We start from the raw sequence: 23444 nt of genomic DNA, 5'->3' as shown, positions 1-23444 counted from the left end.
TAAAAATATATGTGTAGATCAGTTTTACTCTGCACTGTAATATAAATCTTTTCTACATTATAATATAATATAGATCAGTTTCACACTGTAATGTTATACAGATCAGTTCTGTACAGTGTAATATAATACAGATCAGTTCTGTACAGTGTAATATAATATAGATCAGTTCTGTATAGTGTAATATAATACAGATCAGTTCTGTACAGTGTAATATAATATAGATCAGTTCTGTATAGTGTAATATAATACAGATCAGTTCTGTACAGTGTAATATAATATAGATCAGTTCTGTATAGTGTAATATAATACAGATCAGTTCTGTATAGTGTAATATAATATAGATCAGTTCTGTACAGTGTAATATAATACAGATCAGTTCTGTACAGTGTAATATAATATAGATCAGTTCTGTATAGTGTAATATAATATAGATCAGTTCTCTACAGTGTAATATAATACAGATCAGTTCTGTACAGTGTAATATAATATAGATCAGTTCTCTACAGTGTAATATAATACAGATCAGTTCTGTACAGTGTAATATAATATAGATCAGTTCTGTATAGTGTAATGTAATACAGATCAGTTCTGTACAGTGTAATATAATATAGATCAGTTCTGTATAGTGTAATGTAATACAGATCAGTTCTGTACAGTGTAATATAATATAGATCAGTTCTGTATAGTGTAATATAATACAGATCAGTTCTGTACAGTGTAATATAATATAGATCAGTTCTGTATAGTGTAATATAATACAGATCAGTTCTGTACAGTGTAATATAATATAGATCAGTTCTGTATAGTGTAATATAATATAGATCAGTTCTCTACAGTGTAATATAATACAGATCAGTTCTGTACAGTGTAATATAATATAGATCAGTTCTGTACAGTGTAATATAATATAGATCAGTTCTGTATAGTGTAATATAATATAGATCAGTTCTGTACAGTGTAATATAATACAGATCAGTTCTGTATAGTGTAATATAAAATAGATCAGTTCTGTACAGTGTAATATAATATAGATCAGTTCTGTACAGTGTAATATAATATAGATCAGTTCTGTATAGTGTAATATAATATAGATCAGTTCTGTACAGTGTAATATAATACAGATCAGTTCTGTATAGTGTAATATAAAATAGATCAGTTCTGTACAGTGTAATATAATATAGATCAGTTCTGTACAGTGTAATATAATACAGATCAGCTCTGTACAGTGTAATATAATATATATCAGTTCTGTACAGTTTAATATAATATAGATCAGTTCTGTATAGTGTAATATAATGTAGATCAGTTCTGTACAGTGTAATATAATACAGATCAGTTCTGTACAGTGTAATATAATATAGATCAGTTCTGTACAGTGTAATATAATACAGATCAGTTCTGTATAGTGTAATATAATGTAGATCAGTTCTGTACAGTGTAATATAATACAGATCAGTTCTGTACAGTGTAATATAATATAGATCAGTTCTGTACAGTGTAATATAATACAGATCAGTTCTGTGTAGTGTAATATAATGTAGATCAGTTCTGTACAGTGTAATATAATACAGATCAGTTCTGTACAGTGTAATATAATATAGATCAGTTCTGTACAGTGTAATATAATACAGATCAGTTCTGTACAGTTTAATATAATACAGATCAGTTCTGTACAGTGTAATATAATATAGATCAGTTCTGTATAGTGTAATATAATATAGATCAGTTCTGTACAGTGTAATATAATATAGATCAGTTCTGTATAGTGTAATATAATACAGATCAGTTCTGTACAGTGTAATATAATACAGATCAGTTCTGTACAGTGTAATATAATATAGATCAGTTCTGTATAGTGTAATATAATACAGATCAGTTCTGTACAGTGTAATATAATATAGATCAGTTCTGTATAGTGTAATATAATATAGATCAGTTCTGTACAGTGTAATATAATATAGATCAGTTCTGTATAGTGTAATATAATATAGATCAGTTCTGTATAGTGTAATATAATACAGATCAGTTCTGTACAGTGTAATATAATACAGATCAGTTCTGTACAGTGTAATATAATACAGATCAGTTCTTTATAGTGTAATATAATACAGATCAGTTCTGTACAGTGTAATATAATATAGATCAGTTCTGTACAGTGTAATATAATACAGATCAGTTCTGTACAGTGTAATATAATATAGATCAGTTCTGTATAGTGTAATATAATACAGATCAGTTCTGTACAGTGTAATATAATATAGATCAGTTCTGTATAGTGTAATATAATATAGATCAGTTCTGTACAGTGTAATATAATACAGATCAGTTCTGTACAGTGTAATATAATATAGATCAGTTCTGTACAGTGTAATATAATACAGATCAGTTCTGTACAGTGTAATATAATATAGATCAGTTCTGTATAGTGTAATATAATATAGATCAGTTCTGTACAGTGTAATATAATACAGATCAGTTCTGCATAGTGTAATATAATATAGATCAGTTCTGTATAGTGTAATATAATACAGATCAGTTCTGCATAGTGTAATATAATATAGATCAGTTCTGTACAGTGTAATATAATACAGATCAGTTCTGTATAGTGTAATATAATACAGATCAGTTCTGTACAGTGTAATATAATATAGATCAGTTCTGTACAGTGTAATATAATACAGATCAGTTCTGTACAGTGTAATATAATATAGATCAGTTCTGTATAATATAATATAGATCAGTTCTGTATAGTGTAATATAATATAGATCAGTTCTGTACAGTGTAATATAATACAGATCAGTTCTGTACAGTGTAATATAATATAGATCAGTTCTGTATAATATAATATAGATCAGTTCTGTATAGTGTAATATAACATAGATCAGTTCTGTACAGTGTAATATAATACAGATCAGTTCTGTACAGTGTAATATAATATAGATCAGTTCTGTATAGTGTAATATAATACAGATCAGTTCTGTACAGTGTAATATAATATAGATCAGTTCTGTACAGTGTAATATAATACAGATCAGTTCTGTACAGTGTAATATAATATAGATCAGTTCTGTACAGTGTAATATAATACAGATCAGTTCTGTACAGTGTAATATAATATAGATCAGTTCTGTATAGTGTAATATAATACAGATCAGTTCTGTACAGTGTAATATAATATAGATCAGTTCTGTACAGTGTAATATAATACAGATCAGTTCTGTACAGTGTAATATAATATAGATCAGTTCTGTACAGTGTAATATAATACAGATCAGTTCTGTACAGTGTAATATAATATAGATCAGTTCTGTATAGTGTAATATAATACAGATCAGTTCTGTACAGTGTAATATAATACAGATCAGTTCTGTACAGTGTAATATAATATAGATCAGTTCTGTATAGTGTAATATAATACAGATCAGTTCTGTACAGTGTAATATAATACAGATCAGTTCTTTATAGTGTAATATAATATAGATCAGTTCTGTACAGTGTAATATAATATAGATCAGTTCTGTATAGTGTAATATAATATAGATCAGTTCTGTATAGTGTAATATAATACAGATCAGTTCTGTACAGTGTAATATAATATAGATCAGTTCTGTACAGTGTAATATAATACAGATCAGTTCTGTACAGTGTAATATAATATAGATCAGTTCTGTATAGTGTAATATAATACAGATCAGTTCTGTACAGTGTAATATAATACAGATCAGTTCTGTACAGTGTAATATAATACAGATCAGTTCTTTATAGTGTAATATAATATAGATCAGTTCTGCACTGGAGGATCAAACAGATGAGCTGTATTTCATTTAATGTTTTTCCTGTCTTGGCTACACTGAAGAGTCTCCAGTGGAACAGAAGAAGTTTTAGGAGCTGTTGACCTTTATTCACTTTCAGTGCTTCACCAAGGACGTTTATATCCTGCGTCATTGCACCACACCACGAGAACATCTGGTGCTCTGTTAAATGTAGCCGTAATTCACAGGAGAGAATAGGCAGTAAATCATTTTTATCACAAAGTATTATGGATCTCAGCTAAGACAAGTTAAGATTATTCTCAAAAGTAAAAACAAATTAATAAATAAAAAAGTTATCCAAAAGTTTTTCAAAGTATTTGAATGTGAAACAGTTTTTTAGTCTGAATTGCTTCTTGCAACCCAATGAACCAAAATACTATATTACAATTAAGCGACTATATATATATATATATATATATATATATATATATATATATATAGCTCAAAGCTGTGTTTGAGTTCTGCTCAATATGAGTAACCGCTGAAACAGTCACTATGTAAACCATGTGTAAATATGTCTGCACATGCAAACATTTTTTTTTAGCAAATTTTAGTGGGGTAAATTATTTAACATCTCAATTAAGAAAAAAAAACAAAATATGAAATGTTTATTAAATTATTCTTACAAAAAAAAAAATAAATAAAAGAAACAGGTAATTTACCCAAGGGTACCCAAACTTTTGCAACTGACTGTATAGGAATACATTAGCCCTTCAACATGTCTCAGTCTGTGTGTGGGCTGATGGGTCTAACACACAGGAGGAAACGATGTGCCAACTGACCAACACTGACCCACACGCATCCTGTCCCAAAGTGTGTAGACACAAACACCCCGGAGCCGGGATTTCTCCCGTCATTGTTCTCACTTCCAGACTGCCTGCCTCATGCCTTCTCCAGCCTTTCTGTTTCACGGGACACTGTTTCAGCATTAGGCTCCTTAACTGCTTCGCTTCTTGTCCCCGAGCTGGTGATGTGACAAATGACCTGGCGTGGAAGGAGTGTCCAGTACAGATACTAAGAAACACAATGGAATGTGTGAATGGCACCATCATGATGGACAGAGCAAACAAGATGAGGAAAAGATAAACCTACAACCTTTTTTAGTTTCATTTTTATAAATGTTTTTGTTCATTGATGTTGTTCCTTGAAAAAAAAATCTTAACCCACAAGCAGAAGAGGGAAATAATGCAGTCTGAAGCTTTTGCTTTTAGAAGCATACTGTATACATATATACTATACAGTGCTATATGCTGCATATATGCCATTCAATTAAATACAAACTGTAAAAGTTTAAAGGCCCCATATGATGTAAAATGGTTTTCCTTGCTTTTATAAATAAGAGTTTTATTGAGTATGTAAAAATTGTCTGCAAAAATAAAACTGCAAAAATATGGAATTCATTTTTTTGTGATGTCACCTAAGCAACAGAGCACAAGAGGGATAAGAATAACATCAGTAACATAACAACCTCCAGTGTTCTGTTGCTTTTATACAACAATAAATAAATAGAGCAAGAAATGAATAAACTGGGCCGTGAACGTGGCGTTTAATGTGTTTTAATGTTTGAAGTTCCTTCCTCCAGATTATAGCTCCTTAACAAGCAGCTTGTTGCTACGTCAGAGTAACGAGCTCCGCCCACTCGCTGCACCGTCTGCTGTAAGCCTCACCTTTTAAAGTACAGACTGAGCCGTAAAACTGCCACAATATCAGGTTCAGCTCAGTTTGGTCAGTTTTTGCTGCATCAGTATTGATGTTGTTTTGTTCCAGCCGGTCTGTAAAGCTTCTTACAGCCCGTTTAGTTTGGCGAATGGTGTTGGGTTCATTTCTGGCTGATTCCAGGTTGTTTAGCTGTTCTTCTGTCTCAGCTGTGACTAAAAAGCTGCTCAGTGGTGATGACGGTTCAGAGACGGACCAAACCGGCTGTTGGTCAAATGTGATCTTAAAAGTGTCCGTTTTCTGTTTGTGGTAAAGTAAGTAGTAAGAACGTCCAAATGGCTTGAGCGTCTCCTACAGCTGTCAAAGTAGTCGCTTAGCAACGGCATCTTAGCGGAGTGATGCGGCGTCTCTGAAAAAATGTGATGTTATGGTGAAATAACAGCAGTTAGAACGCCTCTCAACCAATCAGCTTGTGTGGCCGGAACTAACAGTTGTATAAAAAATGTATTCCACTCATTGTTCCATTTAAGAGGCTGACTTTTGAGGCATGTGTGTGGCACTATATACAAGAAAAACAATCATTTTGTTTTACAAGACCATTTTCCAGGCTCTTTGTGATGTCACAAAAACCAAAACATTTAGGCCTTTTCAGCGACAGCACTTTAGTCCAGCCCACTCATGCCAAAGTAGTGCTAAGCAGTGTTTCAGCCTGGACTGCAGCCAATCAGAACAAAGCTCCCTCATTCTTAAAGGCACAGTGACAAAAACAGCCTGTTTAAATCAAAGTGATAAAGAACGGATGGCAAATGGTCGTGTAAAAATAAATGATGACTGTTTTTTGGCACAAAAACGTGCACAAGCTTTATAAGTGGACGTCTTAGGTGGAAGAATAAGTGGAATCCTCCTAAATGACTTCAAAATAGATTATTCATGGTGTGTCTAGAATTGAAATAGAACTGAATGGTACATTTTGGAGCTTAAATCTTGGATATGGGCCCTTCAAACACTTGGGTGCACATGAGCAAAAGCCCTCTGATTTTTATATTCTTCATAACCCACTTTCCTCACAGTCAGCACAAAATAATGTGGAGCTGTGTGAAGGCTAATCCCCCCCTGACCCACACCTGCAGTACCCCCTCCTCGTTCATCTTGACCACCTCAAATCCCCCCATTCAATCTTCCAAAGACGTTTTCAACTCTCTGAAAAAAAAGCAAAACCCACAAACAGCTGAAATCTCTGACAGCTTGGCTAAACACTCTCAACCCATCACTCACGCTGGCTGACCTCTCTGCTCTGTGGCAGCTCTCTGTGTAAAATAGAACTTTATGAACGTCTGTTGTCTTTTTAAAGGTTTATTTGGGGGGGTTGAACCTCAAAAGCCTCTTCGTTTCATTGCCAGTTCTTACCTGACATGTTTGTAGCCAATATTTTGGCTGATTAAACATGATTTATAAAAATAAAAGGGAGTCATGTACTAGTGGCTTGAATTTACATGATTCAAATAGGCCTCTTCAGTGTAGGACATTGTAATACTTTTTCAACGGCCTTATTAATCCATAACAAGCCAGTCATAGCTGATTAACTGTGCTTATTACTACATTGTTAAGCAGTAAATAGAGCGAGTTCACTTTGCATACAGACTTAACTAAGAGGGCTCTTCAGGGATTCTTTAGTAAAGAAATTGGTTTTATATTAATTAAGTGATTATTAGTCCCACAACGGGGAAATTTCACCTCCACATTTAACCCATCTGTGAAGTGAAACACCACATACACTCTAGTGAATACACACACACTAGGGGGCAGTGAGCACACTTGCCCGGAGCGGTTGGCAGCCCTATCCACGGCGCCGGGGAGCAGTTGGGGGTTAGGTGTCTTGCTCAAGGACACCTCAGTCATGTGCTGTCGGCCCTGGGGATCGAACCGGCGACCTTTCGGTCACGAGGCTGGTTCCCTAACCTCCAGCCCACGACTGCCCCCTTTTCTTTTGATTAAGTGACTAAAGAGAGAGTTGTTTGTTTCTCCTTGTCGGGTAATCGAACCCCGGTTTTCCGTGTGACAGGCAGAGATACTGTCCACTATACTAAAGAGGACATAACGAGGGTATAAAACTATTAACACTCAAAGACTCCTTTGCATCAGCATCATGAAACGGTTCTTTAGATTGATAGACAATGTGCTGTAGATGGTTCTTTATAGAACCTTTTTAGTTCTATGTAGCACCAAAAGGGTTCCTTTGTTAATCCAAGCTTGGCACTGTGGCAATAAACTATGGTGCTATATCCTCCATCAGTCTACATAATGCAATGAAAATCAGTCAATCATACAAAGAAGGCCCATGGTTCTATATAGAGCCCTTTCCTTTACTAAAGAACCCGTGAAGAACTATTTTTTTTTTTAAATGTAGTTGTCTCAAGGAAAAAAATAAGTAAATAAAGACACAAAATAATGGAAGTCCTGCGTTAAAGTGGGCTCAAGAAAAAGGTAAAAGTCCTTAGCAAGACCCATTAGCAGTTATTGGCTTGATAAGTGACTTCAGTCAGTTCAACTCAAGATTTATTTCTATAGCACTTTTTTTCAGCAAATATTGTCACAAAGCAAATGTACAGAAAATCCAGGTTTATGAACCGAGTGAGCATCAAAGGGGTGACAGTGGCAAGAAAAGCTCTTTAAAACCAAGAGGAAGAAGCCTTGAGAGGAACTAAGGCTCAAAACCCTTTGGTCCTTTGGTCAACACTGGATCGCAAAACACTAATGTGATTTATTAGAATAATTGTGAAAGGCAGAGTGTGCACTCTCAGAAATAAAGGTACCAAACTGTCACTGGGGCAGTGCCCTTCTTGTCACTGGGGTGGGACCCTCAGGGGTACATCTCAGTACCTTTAGTCAGGGAACCTAACTGAACCAGAATCCACTGAAATGATGTTTTCTAAGCCGTACTGACTCCACACACCCGAACATCCAATGACAGATACATCTGTGTAAACCAGTAACTCTTACTGACTAGTAACAGTGTTACAGTGTTACTGTTACTGTCACTGGCTGCTGTTAGACGCCCACCAGAGCCACAAATGACAAATACGTCTGGAAAGCCAAAGTGTATCACAATTAACATGAGAATGAAATGAATGAACAGCACTGACCACTGTTAGAGGCCTTTCATGACTACATATTTATATGAATATATGAAGAAATATTGGCCTAATAAATGCAAAATCTTGTTCTTAAGATGTGCAATATCATGATCTATAAGCTATCCAGGAATGTGCAATAACTAAATGTACCCAACTTGTCTATTGTCTATTGTTTGTTTAGAATATAGTTTTATAGTCCTTTCTCTATATATTTAAGATTTTTGATCCTTTTTTTCTGTAACCTGCACTTTATATATTTTAGCCTTATGTTTAGATAATTTAGCCTTATGTTTAAATGTTTTGTATGTAGAAAGTGCCGTTGGATTGCTGCTCAAGTTCATTGTACAATGACCATAATCTTATCTTATCTTATCTTATCTTATCTTATCTTATCTTATCTTATAATAATATTATGTTATGGAAAGGTTATTTCACTCTAATTATTGCTTCATTTTTTTGTTGTTTGTTAAAGCTGAATAACCTTATTAGAAGGTTGTTAGAACATATCTCAATACTGAAGTGTTACCATTAACTGATATATATATATATATATATATATATATATAGACAGCATATACATCATATACACTCACAGCATATTTTATATACATCATATACATGGACAGCATATTTTATATACATCATATACACTGACAGCATATTTTATATACATCATATACACTGACAGCATATTTTATGTTCATATTTATTTAGTCAAAACTTCATCTTCAAAGAATAAACGTAAACATGACATTATCTTTGCTAATATTATTGCTGAAGTTCTGTTTATTTACTAAATTTAAAATATTGGAAAGACAAAACAAGTCAAATGTGCTATAACTTTTGCACAGGCCGCATTCAGTGTTTTAGTTTTCCCCCAATGTGTTAAATTCAGCAAATAAACAGTGACATCGCATTAAAGTGTCCAGGAGTGTGAGCTCTGTAGACGATGTGTTTACACTTAGAAAATCAACAAAAACGTTTTCTTTCTTTCTTTTTTTGCATAGAACTGTATGAATATCCAACTGAATTCAATTTTCCTTATATTTCCAGTGCATTCATAGACACAGACATTCCCCCGAACTTTTCTCCGCAATGGTGAGCATCTGCATCAGCAGGCAGAGGGCGCCAGTGAGCACTTGAAACTTCACAGAGCTTCATCCAAACTGTTTCCAGGGGGGGAAAAATGAATGCATTCAGCAGATAGAGAGAAAATATACACTTGTGAGAGGTTATTAAACATAATTGTTGAACTAACAGAGCCCGCTACAGTGAAAATGATGAGGGCCGTGTGAGTAATTTAATAAATAATAAAGGTCCTCAGAGCAATTAGCTATAGAAATTGGGGGAAATATAAATGGAAGTTCACGCCATGTGACGAAGATGCCACTCAAAAGCATCACGGCTTTCTGCTTCTGCACGCGAGCAGTGAACTGTGGAAAGTATTTTTTTTAAAACAGCTGTAAAATAAAACATTCATTATCATGAATATGAAATCCCATTTCTTGCATGTTTGTAAAGACTCGCTGGCTAGTCTTCATAATGTTGTTCCAACAGCTTCATTAGTTTAACCCTCCACACTGCCAGTTTGGTCTCCCAAGGTACAAACAGCGTAAACGGGCCTAAAAAGACGTGTTGTGGTCCTTAATATCCAATTGTTTACCTTTCATAATGTGTGATGCATTCATTTTCCTTCAGGGAGCCATTACAGTCACAGTGTTTGGACCCCATGCAAAAACAAAACAAAACAAAACAAAAACCCACACACTGAAAACACCTTAAAATGTTAAATGTATATTTTGCACTATATTGACATATTGCAGTATATTCCACTTTCACATGGACTGTGCAAAAGTCGTAGGTATCTGAGAAAATTATATGTAAAGCTATTATCTGGAAAGTAAACATTTATTTATTTATTAATTTATTCAACACTTCAGGAAAGGGGGACATTAGAATGGCCCTATAATGTGCTGACTAAGCCTTAAACCAGCATTTGGTAATTCAGTAGCTGATCATTACTACGTTATTAAGCCGTAATTACGGCGACCTGCTCATCATTTTGATATAATATTGGGCAAAACGCTTAATTCATCCTAGATTTAAGTAATGATACAGTAACAGGCTGTCAGTTATTTACCCGCTACTGACTTGACAAAGCTTAATGAGGGCACAATAAGCCTAGACCTAAAATGCTGTGCAGAAGAATATAATGCCTAATACAAAAAAAAAAGTGCAGGCAAAAATGTCTGATTCAACATATTTATTATTTTTAATATAGAAGCAAATTAGCATCAGTGTATTAATTACCAACCACTGGTTTGATCAGGATTAATAACAGCTCTGGAAAATGCTTCATTCACGCCAGTTATTGCTTAATAAAGGCAGCCAGGTGCCTATTGTTTTATTAAGGCTTAATAAACATGTACTAAAGACATTATAATATACCACTTTGCTGACATGAGATAAGACGCCTTTATTGTCATTGCACAGTGTTCAACGGAAATGTGCGTGTTACTGCACTACAAAAAAGAAAAAATGAATATGAATAAAAGTTTTTACAGTAACCAGTTCCACCAGTTTCTCAAATCAAGCCTTATTATGTTAAATCAGGTCCAGCTGATGGAATAAATCCATGCTGCCACTGAAGGGTGGCAAAGAATCAAGACCTAACCTGTTCTTCTAACTGGATTGTTCCAGCTAACATGTCAATAACTCTGCTATAAAAGCACAACACATTCTGATTACTGACTACTGTTTTTTATATTTATGTGTATTTTTTTTCATGTTTTTACTGGTAAAAGCAGCTGCTGAAATAGTTTTTTATCTGCCAAAGACTATATATGAATATATATATATATATATATATATGTATTTTAATGCATTGAAATTTGAATGCATTCATGAAATTTTCCATTTCGGACTTTCAACTGACTTAGACTTTAAACTAAAACCATGTTGATTTGAGTGATTCTACACCTTAATTTTTAAATTTAAATTTAAATTTTCTTGTTTCATTCAAATAAATGATTGGGCATTTTATTTTATCACTATCAAAACAATCATATCACCACCAAGACTTCACCAAATGTTTCAGCGGTTGGTGTTTGAAACAATTTCAGCTTATTTTCAATCAAAACTCACTAGCCAGTCCATGACTAGCAAACACAGCTTTGAACAGCTGTACATGAATAAAATCGTAATATTTTTTATCAAAACACACACAAAAAAAAGACTTAATCACTGAAAATATTTCGGTAGTGACAATTTCTAATTTCTAACATTTCTGTTCCACACATTTCTAGACTTTAGCACACATTTATTTCAAAACAATGAGCTCCAACTGCTCACTGTGTGGCCATGAGGGCCAGGGATGCAGTCTCACTTCCTTCTCCAAAGTGTGGCTAGAATAAAGCTCTATGGACTAAAACACTTTATATTTCAGCAGTGACATGAAAACATGGGACAGCTATGTATTTTATTCATGTAACAGTGACATTCATCAAAGAAAATAAAAATGAAAAAAAAAAAAAAATACAAAAATTGTAGATTTTATTTTCAAAGGTTTAAATTTAGGGTTTAGTGTTTGAGACGGGAGCCTCTTAATAGAATGTGACCCATAAATGAAGGTGAGCTTATTTCTGTCTCTTTGAATCGTTGGGTTTAAATAGATCATAACCTAATCTTAAAGTCTGAAAAGTCATTTTTAAATAGTGGGTTGTTTTTTTTTTACTGTCTGACCACAGTTCAAACTAATTGAGTAGACTAGAGCATGTACACTGAGAGAGATGGCAGATTTACTCAGAGCTGGATAAAAATGAGTCTTGTGTGACGTAGAGTCATAAATTATAATCCTGTTTGCGCAGGAGGTGAAAAACCCTTAACCGAAAAAGGCAGAATGAGTAAATTACACCCATTCGCACCACCGTATCGCACTAATTCTCGATATGTTTGGACCTCGGATGGGACTTTCTCTGGCCTCCATGCTTTAACTCCCACTCCCGCACTTCTGCATTGGCATTCCCAGGCCAGGCCGCACCCAGGCCCCTCAGTGCCAAGCGAGTCCTTGGTGGTCCTGCAGTCCCTCTGGAGCTCCAGCCACGGGATCAGCAGAGTAAACACGGCCGTGGCGCATTCTGGGACAGGGCTGCGGAGTCAGCGAGCCGGAGGAAAAGCCTGCGAAGCCCACAGATCTTCTGCCCCCAGACTGTTACGGGTGGTCAAATCCCAAACACTCTTTTTTTTTCACCCCCCTTTTGCTTTTTTTTTCCTTTTACTTCTACATATAGCGCAAGCTGTGCGCGAGGCTCCAGAGGTACTAAAAATGTGGCCTGGAGGCTAGACACACACAGAGAGCTCGCTGAACAGAGGTGCTTGGATGAAGCGATTTCTATTTGTTTGAACGAGGACTCAACCTTTTTTTTTTCTTCTGTTTCGCTACGCCGAAGGGAAATTCCACCATTCTTTGTCTTCCACTATTTCTCTGGCGGTTTCACAGATGAGTCCAGAGCGGGGCTGGACAGTAACAGAATACATGTAATAGGATTACGTGTTTAAAAATATACAGACGAGGGCAGCCGTAATCCATTCCACTAGCGGAGAGGAAGCAGCAGTCATTAAAAAAAGCGACAATTCAGCTGAATTTGCTACGAATGTGTTCAAATATTTTATTCAGAAAACATTTACAGGAGAAATGCTTGAGCTTCAGGCTTTAAGCTTCAGCATGACTGGGATTAACCAAAGATTGGGCAAAATGGCGGGTTCACATTTTTATTGCTCGCCTGTATAATTTAAGGACACGTCAGCCAGGTTTCAGTGTCGCTCACGCAGTTACTAATAAACCTTGGGATATAATGAGCATGGAAATTTATTGTACTGTACTACAAAACTGATTCGTCCTGGTCAGAAGGTGTGATCTCTTTGATTCTGCCTTTAAATCACAACGAAACATCGAACACATTGAATCTACATCAGCCCTCAAAAGATGCACAGATTCACTGGGCATGTTGGTTAATTGTTATTCAGTAGTAACGACTACAGCACAGCTGGAAATGTACCTCATTGATATTATACATATAAAAACATCAATAAATATTTTGTTCATAACTGAAGGTATTTTGTGAGCAAGGAGAAGTTATAATATGCTAAAAAAGTTGCATATTTATAGTTCCAGATGAACAAAATGATTATGAACAGGTATTTGAGCAGTAAGATTTCATCATGCCTTTTTAATATGGGGCTTTCTGGATGTTAATTTCATTATAATTTGTCCCTAATGTTAATAATGGAACCGTCTACAGCACTTTATATTTTACAGCTACTTACAAATGGTTTGAAGCCCTGTAACATATTATACAATACATTTGCATATATATATGCAATATATATATATATTGCTGCTGTCAGAAGAAAAAACTTGTATCTGCATCTTTCACATTTTTCGGTTTTTGACATAATTTGAAAATACTAGTTGCTCTTTACATTGTGTTTGAAGTCCAAAGAAACACAAGTATCTCCAAAATGGTAACTTTATAGGAGATCCCAAAAATGTTCTTTACTTTTAATATAAGTTAATGTGAAATATTTTATTCCAGCTCATTTTAGGGCATTGCCATTGGTCCTCATGAAATTATCATGTAATGTAAAGGACAGCCGTTGTGCTCAAATGATACATAGAACTAAAAAATGGACCAAAATTGAGATGCACGTTTGTCTGTTTGTACAGTTTGTGACTCTGACTTACATTGAGTTACACACAATTCCATCAAGTAAAAAAGTTGATGCGCTTGTTTTTTATTGCGCAATACATTTTACATATCCTCCACAAACTTCCTTAAACACGACTTTCTTGCCATCTTTTATGTCATCAGACTGAGCTCCCTGTTTCACCAACCACACTGTTCCTCCTCTTCAACTATTAATTAGCCCTCAATTGTTTGTACAGCACAAAACACTCAACCCCTCAGTCCCCCAGAGATAACCCCCCTCCGTCAGTCTTGTGGTCTCTGTCTGAAGCTCTACGCTAAAACGAAACTGGAAAGGAGCAGCGAAGACTTTTTCCAGGTCTTGCTGAAGTTCTGTGAGTTAAACGCTTCTGTCGCTCTGAAAACCTAAGAGAACAATGCTCCCTCATTGTCAAGTAAATAAGAGCCACTTTGTGGGTAATCCATGAAGAAAGAGGGGGATACTGCCAGAGCGCCGGACCCTATATGAAAATCTGGCATGAGTGGGCCGCATTCACATGCTAATACAGGCCGTCTGTTTCCAATAATATTACCCTTACGGGTGACGACAGGTTGAGAAGTGAATTACCTGAAAAGACTTTTATTGCGCACTCGGCCCCATTTCTTCTACCGTTCCATTTGCTGAGGGCAAACCTGTCTCACTCTTTAGCAAAGGCCCAGATCACTGAAGAATATGACATCTGAGATAGTTCAGACTAGGACACTCCGCTTATTGCAGAACTATTATAGAAACGATGCTTCAGGCATACATTGAAAGAAGCCATGCATTAAATATGCTGCAAATGCATACGCCGGCTTTCTCTTCCAGTTTACTTACATTTGGAAATAATTGTACTGGATTATCTTTCACTAATGCAGATTTTTTGCAACACATTATATGTTAAATGATCTGATAGATCTGAGAGATATTAAGCTGTGAGTACAGCAAGTGTATTATAAAAATACTTTGTACTATATTGTAATTTTATGCTATATACTATATAGATATATAACGATACCTTGTACCTCCTTTTTGTTGTTTATCAGTTTTTGACCATTTGAAAATGCCCGTCGCCCTTTAGGCTGTATGTAAACTTTATGATGATACTTTCTCTGGATAGTCAAAGCACTTTTTCTCAGTTGCTGTGGATAATTATGCTGTAAATGTAAATGTAAATGATGAATGGACCAAAAGAAATGGCTTAAAATGATGAAGTCTGGTTGCATTGACTTACATTAAAAGTCAGTTTTTTTTTTTCCTTTTCCTGTGAAGTTACCATTTTGGTAGATACAAAGTTTTGCTCCAACAACAGCGATTGTTAGCTACATACTATAAATACCTATATTTTTCTATATATTGTAAAAAATGGCTTGTCATTCCAACCTCAACAAGTACAAAGTAACATGTACATTATTTTGTTTCCCACTTAAATAAATACTTTTACAATTCTTTCAATTGATATAACTTTTGGGCTGAAAAAAACTCAATTGCTTATTACTTCATGAAGTAATTGTTTAGGTTGAGCCAATTTTTACAGTGTATACTATATAACCATATAAATAAAATAGCTTAAAATGATGCATAATGTCCACTCTTTATTTATTTATAATTTCCATTGAAAAATGACCATTGAAAGCCGAAAGGATTATTTAACGTATAATGACTCTGAAGCCTTAAAAACTAAATATAAACACGACCTTCCCGTTTACTTCCGCTTCCACTCTTTTCAGGATGTTGGCTTTCAGTTTTTTAAAGAAACCAGCAGGGATATTTTTCAATGCCTCTAAAGTTCAGCCTTAGAAGTTGGTTGCATTTTCTGCTTCACATCCTAAGTACGTACCATGATGTTTATACATGTGATGTTCTTGCCATGTCATGTATGTCTTCCTCACTCCTCCACTATATAGATCATTTGTAATTTATCAATCTAAAATTATCCATACAACCAATTTTCACATTTCTGCATAGCCAATTGCTATTGGACCATTAACGCTGGTCTTTAGTCACTAAGCACAGAATGCAGCATTCCTAGAGAGTTGATTTCTAGGAAAAAATCTTTTCTCACCTAAGTTTCCATGACATGATTTTCTAAAATAAAGTAAACAAACTATAAGTCTAATGAGCATAGGGCAGGAGCATACACATAATGTAGCTGGTGATATTCACCAGCATGCCAAACATCTTTTTACTGAGCTTTTTCTTGGGCCGGTCAATTTCCACAAATGGGCTGGATTATTATCCTAAAGAGCCCACATTAGGAGGAGTGGTGTTTAGATAGATTTAGAACTAGTCATCAGGGTTTTGTCTCTGCTTTTAATATGTCGAGATGAAAGACATCTCACAGGGCTGCATGCGGAGAGCTACTAATGAAATCCTTTATAAATCTACGTGAATGAATTCGGAATAATTACAACGTGTCGTTTCAAACACTCAGGAGTCACTCACGGTACTTATAATCTGATGGCTGCATTGGAGAGGCTTTCAGAAAGCACTTTTCCCTGGTTTTAGTCTTCTGTGTTACTTGTGGCTATTTGATCCTGCATGTGCTGCCACTCATTTTAAGTACATTATGGTGATATACGATGAGAGCTTAGGGAATGGCTCTGGATCCAACCACCTGGCCAAGCTAGCTTTTATATCATCTGACACAAGAATAGCACTTAGATTTGAATCAAATTCTTTTAGATTAGATCATCTCGCTTTAAATGTCGGGTATTCTAGCTGATTTTGAACTGGACTCGGGCACATTTTTCTTCTTTGTATATGTAAACCTGCACTTTTTTTAATGCTTGATTACATCCAGGTCAGGTGTGCTTAAACTTTTTTATTTTTAAGGCCAAATAGTTTTAAGGACAAAACAGTTAGCTTTTTTTGCATGGTACCTCCATATAAGGAGAAACTGTATTCTTTAAAAACCCCAAGGGTTTATAGACAAGGGGTAAGAGTTCTGGAGGGGGTAGGATTACGATACCCCTGGAATGCTCTTGTTAAGCTTTACTAAGCAGGTTCAGTCAATTAGTTGGCTTATTACAGCTTCATAAAGTAGTAATTACTGTGATTTAAGCATTTTCCAGTTATTTTTATTAGTGTTTAAGACATTACAGTCTTTTGTATATCATATATTGATATATGAAGAAATTCAACTGATGTATTGGCTGTGATATAATCTTATGAGGCTATTTTAAAATGATAATCAGCTGTTTTTTTTTTTTTCAAATCATATACCGTATTTTCCGGATTATAAGTCGCACTTTTTTTCATAGTTTGGCCAGGGGTGCGACTTATACTCCGGAGCGACTTATAGTCCGGAAAATACGGACTTCACGGCAACCGGGAGAATGCGCCACGCTACGTTCTCGGAAGTCATTGAATGGATCAGCAAAGCATGGGCTTCCGTGAAAACCGAAAGCATCCTGCTGGGATTCAGAAAGGCTGGAATAATTGCAAATGTAACTGACGACGAGTCTGACAAAAGCGACGAAGAAGAGGAAGCGGCGCTTCGTCCACCTCCAGAGTTAGCGGAGTTGTTCATAAGTGACACTGAGGATGAAGAGTTCAATGGATTTGATGATTTGGAGTGATATAAACTTTGATAAAAATGGTTTGATAAACTTGTTAGCATGTTCTTTGTTATAGTTTGTCATTGTTATCTGAATAACTGTTCATGTTACGTTAACTTGGATTTTATTAAACCCCCCCCCCCCCCAAAAAAATGCGACTTATACTCCGGTGCGACGTATATATGTTTTTTTTTCTTTACTGTGCATTTTTTGGCTGGTGCGACTTATACTCCGGAGCGACGTATAATCCGGAAAATACGGTACTCAATATGCCAAGAGAAGACCTTCTTAACGCATGTTAAGTAGTAGTTTATATAATTGTTCAGATAAGGTTTGTGCGCATGACTACAATGTATATAGCATAAGTGCTCTGGAAAATGCCTAATTCCATGTAGTGATTACTTAATAAAGTAGTAATAAGCATCCTGCAGATTAGCAGTAATTGAGAGCATATTAAGAGCATCACAAAGGCATTATAATGCCATACTATAATGCACAGTGCCTTTTCCTTTAAATTCAGAGAAAAGAAATCCAGCACTGCTCTCTAAAGCCCCTCTTGTCCATGTACCGCCATATACTTGCCATGCTGTATCAACTTGTAACTGCTAGCTATATATATGTTATTACATATGGTTTCCAGGGTTATTATTATTTTTTTTTTCAATTTAATTTTAAAACACTATGTTTTGTTACTAAAAGCTCTTCAAACTATAAGAAGCTGACCAAAAGTTCTCTCTTTGGCTAAGTGTTACGTGTGAGCGCCATGTGTGTGTTTTTAAGTAGGGGTTTAGGTGATTTTCTCGTGGGCCAAATCAAACATCCTTGCAGGCCAATGTTGGACCTCACTTTGAGTATCTCTGATATAGATGGAGAGCAGTAAAACTGTCTAGTTATGGGAAAAAAAATAGAAGCTCAAGTGAAATTCTGGCCCTAAAAACAAATTAAATCATTTAAATAAATGAAATTGATATGAATTCTATTCATTGTTGTCATTGGTGTAATGATCAACATTTTTGGGAACCGTTGCTTGACATAGAAAACAAAAAAATGGAAAATGTTGGAAATGCACAGTTGAACACACTGAACTTGATACTGCAGACTATACATGCAAATGTGGTTCATTGCAGTGCTTCCTATTAATAACTATGTAATAAGGATCAACGTCTAAACAATTAATTATGAGATGGAATCACTTTTACTACTTTTGTAGTTAAATCCTGGTCACATACGCTCAAAATTAATGCACTGATAACGTGATTTAATTACATTACAATTACATCAATTAACTGTGTGGTTGTTATCAATGCAATGACCGAAACTTTCTATTTTGAAGGATACGTCACACATTTTTATATGCAGCAGAGTACAGACAGAATCACTTCTGTTACTTCTTCGGTTCACTCCACAATGAGAAACATGAAAAACACCAATGTTGACCACAACCTGAGCAGCCGTAGCTCAAAAAACACTCTGATTGCAGCTTGAATGCAAGCCTGGCGCTCACTCAGCTTTCAAGGGCATGGAACCCCAGCGCAGGGGGAAAAAATCCACCGCAGCCGAGCGGAGCTGAGTCCAGCAGACAGCAGCGGGCCGCAAACAGGTGCTTTTCCACCCATTAATGCAGGATCGCATTTTTTTCCTCCTTTTTGGCGGGGTAGCTATTTCCTCTCCTGTGCAGAAAAACTAGGCAAATACGCTTTCTCTATTAACAACGTCCGACGTGTCCCCATCAAAAACAGCCTTTTGGAGCCATTAGTCTCCAGACGGGGGGTTAAGGTGAAGGGGGGGGGGTGCTTTAGAGGGTGGAAAAGGGCTTGTGGGAAGGGAGGTGTGAGAATTGTTGCACGAGGGTATTGTTCTATCCAAAAAGCAATTCCCCCAACTAATCTGAAATCTCTACTATTTCAGACCGACATGTGCTTCCCCTTCTCTGGCTTACTGAGGCATATAATAAAATGCACGCCACTAAGCGTGCTTCCTGCCCCCCTAAAAAGGCACGTAATGGTCACTAATACAAAACAAATGTGAACAAAACACCACCGGCAGTTAGAGGCCGAAAAAATGCGGCCATCAATTTAGACAGGTATGAAGTGAGCGGGGGCATGTGCCGAGGAAACTTCACTAGGAAAATAACATTACTATATCTGGCAGGGCTTTTTACTAGAGGACATTAGAATGAAATAGACCTTGAGCAGATGAGCCGTGTAGAAAGCATGATGGATGAATCTTTTAAAGGGTCCATCTCATGGAAAACTGAGTCTTCCTCACTGTTATGAAATGAAAGTGTTTGATGTAGTATGCGAACATCACTGAAGTCTCAAATTGATGCGTTCACTCCTCAGGTCTAAATGTGGAAATTGAGCTGTAAAAACTGAATTTGTGATGTCACAAAACCAGTGCACTTACATGCGTTTGCCTATATAGCCTACATCAGTCTTAAAGGCGCAATGACAAAAATCATTCGTTTGGTTCTGAGGGATGAAGACAGGTTAAAAAAAATGGGCATGTGAAAATGAATCATAACTTTTTTGGCTGAATGCCAATCAACTCAACGACAGTAAAAGAGCGTATTCATGAAAAAGTGGCGCTGAAATTAAAATTGCAGTTATATTTTTATGAAAACATGAAAGTTTGGAAAAATATGCTAAATTCTAATTGCAGTATTCCTACTGGTTAAAGATTGATGAATCATACCAACCATTTAGCTTGATTTTGTTAAAGATACAATCAGAAATGTGAAATATAATCACTTTGTGGGTGACCCAGGTGAATATTAAATTAACCTCTTAAATGGCCAGGGTCCAATGGAAGGCCCAAAGTTTAACTATACACTTCTATAACCTAAAAATAGCTCAACCAGTTCTCCTGAACTCCCTATAGTTACTGAATACTAAGCTTTAGTATGTAAAAAGCCTGGGATTTTAAGAGGTTAAAAAAGCAAAAATAGAGTGAAATCTTTCTTCGATTGATGTGTTGTGTGCTTTGTTATTCCTGAAATGTACAATGTACAGTTGCCTTTTGTGTGAATTAGGCAATATAATAGTATATTGACCCATAGAAGTCATTTATGTAACTACTAATACTAAACATGGCATCATTTTATATTCGTGACTGCTCACTTGTAACTCACTGAAATAAACACTGTTGACTTTCAATTAAAACTGCATATATACACTAATTTCACACGAATACAATACACGACAAACTCAATTTGTCTTTCAGTTTGTTAGTTTTTTGCTAGAATTGTGTTGATACACTGATACATTGTTGATGCATTTTCCTTAATAAGCCCTTTATATGCTAATGGATATAGATTGGTATCCATTCTCTCAAAGTGATCAATTCTGTAAGGTTGCATTGCTGCAAGCATGTAAAAATGTTGATAATAATCCCAAAAATCTGTACCTTCGCATAAGAATGTGTACTATTTACTTAGGAACACCTTATTTGTTTGTGGTTTTAATTTTATGCGTTACTTTCTGCAAATCCTCACATTTAGCTGTAAATTTTAGGTAACTTTGCAAGCAAAATCTGTCTCTCTAGAAGTATCCCACTTACAGTGTAGAAGAATGGCAGAATTAGACCACCCTCTGGCTCTGTGGGCTTTCTGGGTAATGTGCAAAGTGAGTGTGGATAAGACCAAAGATTCAGCTTCAGCACTTGTGCATGTACAGTCTGGTACAAATACTTATTAACTAGTTATTTGCCATTTCTAGACATCAGAACAAACTTAAAAGCAGCATTATTGCAGACTTGAACCTGTCAATCCAGAATGAGAATGTACAGACCATTAATCACATTACTTGCTATGTTATTACACATGTAATCATGTAGTTACAGTTGAGTAGTATAACTAAATGAATTTATAACATTTTGACTCTGAGTTTTGAATCATGACTCTAACAGGATAAACAGAGCAGCAAGAGACTTTCGTCTGTTCATTGTCTTAATGATCAATGATCCAATGTCCAAATTTCTCTCGGGGGCTATTCTGTCAAGACTGAAAATCCAACCACTATGGGTGGTCAGTTGACAGCAGTGAGGACTGTGTGGGAAGCAGTCCCTTTAAATCAAACTAGGAAGGTATGAGAAGGCAGAGTGAGGTTCTCTTCAAGACTAGAGGAGCTATAAAATGACTAGAACACTATAAACATCAAGTCACTACAGTGTTTTCTACTTATTCAGCGCATTTTATATATATATATATATATATATATATATATATATATATATATATATATATATATATATATATATATATATATATATATCATGAATCAATGTACAAACAAGGTAAATGTTCCCTAAAAGGTACAGCAGTGGTTTTAGGGTCCAATTGTGAACCTGAAATACATTGTTTTCCCAGTGGAAAAGTACATATGTGTATGTTTTAATAACCGAATGTTTTGAAACAGAACAATAAAATAAAATGCCTGGAGACGAGACGGGGTGTCTGGAGTCAGTCCAATTTAGAATGTACAGTTTCAATGGATTATGGTGCAGTTATGTTCCCAGACTGAAGGTACTGAGATGTACTCTTTAGGGTACCACCACAGTGAAAAGAGGGGCACTGCCCCAGCGCCAGTTACCTTTATTTCTGAGAGTGTATAAAACAATATAACTTATACCTGAACTTCACTTCACAAACTGCCTGGTATCTTGCATTGTCTTGGAATCTCCAACATCTGTTGCCATGTCCTTAAACATTTCCCCACAGAACAAGTTGTCTGTTCCAAGTAGTTGTTTGAACTGACACAGATTACATTGTAGTGTTTAAGGTAGTTGTAGTCCATCATGCAACTCAAACACCCTAGAATTAATCCAGATGTAAAGAAAAGATTTTTTGAAGTATGAAATGCTAAAAGTTGTTTTGTCTAGCAACAATCTGGGATTTTACTATTTGCCTGCTGAGTTGGAAGTTTAGGCAGCCTCTTTACAATCTTTAGCCCATGTGCTTTATTAGAATGAACCAATTTATGTAAAAACTCACAGATTAAGTCACACTGGGCGTTTACATGATCAACTGATTCACTTTCAGGTTTGGAATTTGTGATATAACCCTGTATCCATTCACGAGCTCCTGATGGTTTGGGGTTCCTTTCTCTCTATGACGGCAAAATCCTAGTGAGGAATCAGAAATTTGGTGGGGAAAATAAATGATCTGTATTTATATATTTCACCAAATTCAAACATTTTATCCCATTAAACCAGACTTTCTGAAATGAATACTTTTAGAAGTACTATGAGTCATTTGTACTTTAATTTGTGCTACGCCATTTGCCACTTTCTACCTGCTCAGAAAGCACGGTCCTCCACCATGACTACATGCATGCACGTGTGGAGAGGACGAGGAGTGAACTAGGAGCCCGTCCCCGATCTGAGAGAGCACAAATGAGTGCTATGTGTGTGGGCCACACACTTACACACACACATATTCGTGCACACACACCAAGCATGAAATGACTCCAAATTGGCTGTGCCTCGTATCCCCTGAGTTTAGACTTAGATCCTATCCCTCGTTCCTCGGAGACGCTGACCACCACGCTGCTGCTTATTC

The sequence above is a fragment of the Pygocentrus nattereri genome, chromosome 2, assembly GCF_015220715.1.
Source record: "Pygocentrus nattereri isolate fPygNat1 chromosome 2, fPygNat1.pri, whole genome shotgun sequence".
Classification (NCBI taxonomy): domain Eukaryota; kingdom Metazoa; phylum Chordata; class Actinopteri; order Characiformes; family Serrasalmidae; genus Pygocentrus; species Pygocentrus nattereri.
This window is presented reverse-complemented; position numbering follows the sequence as displayed.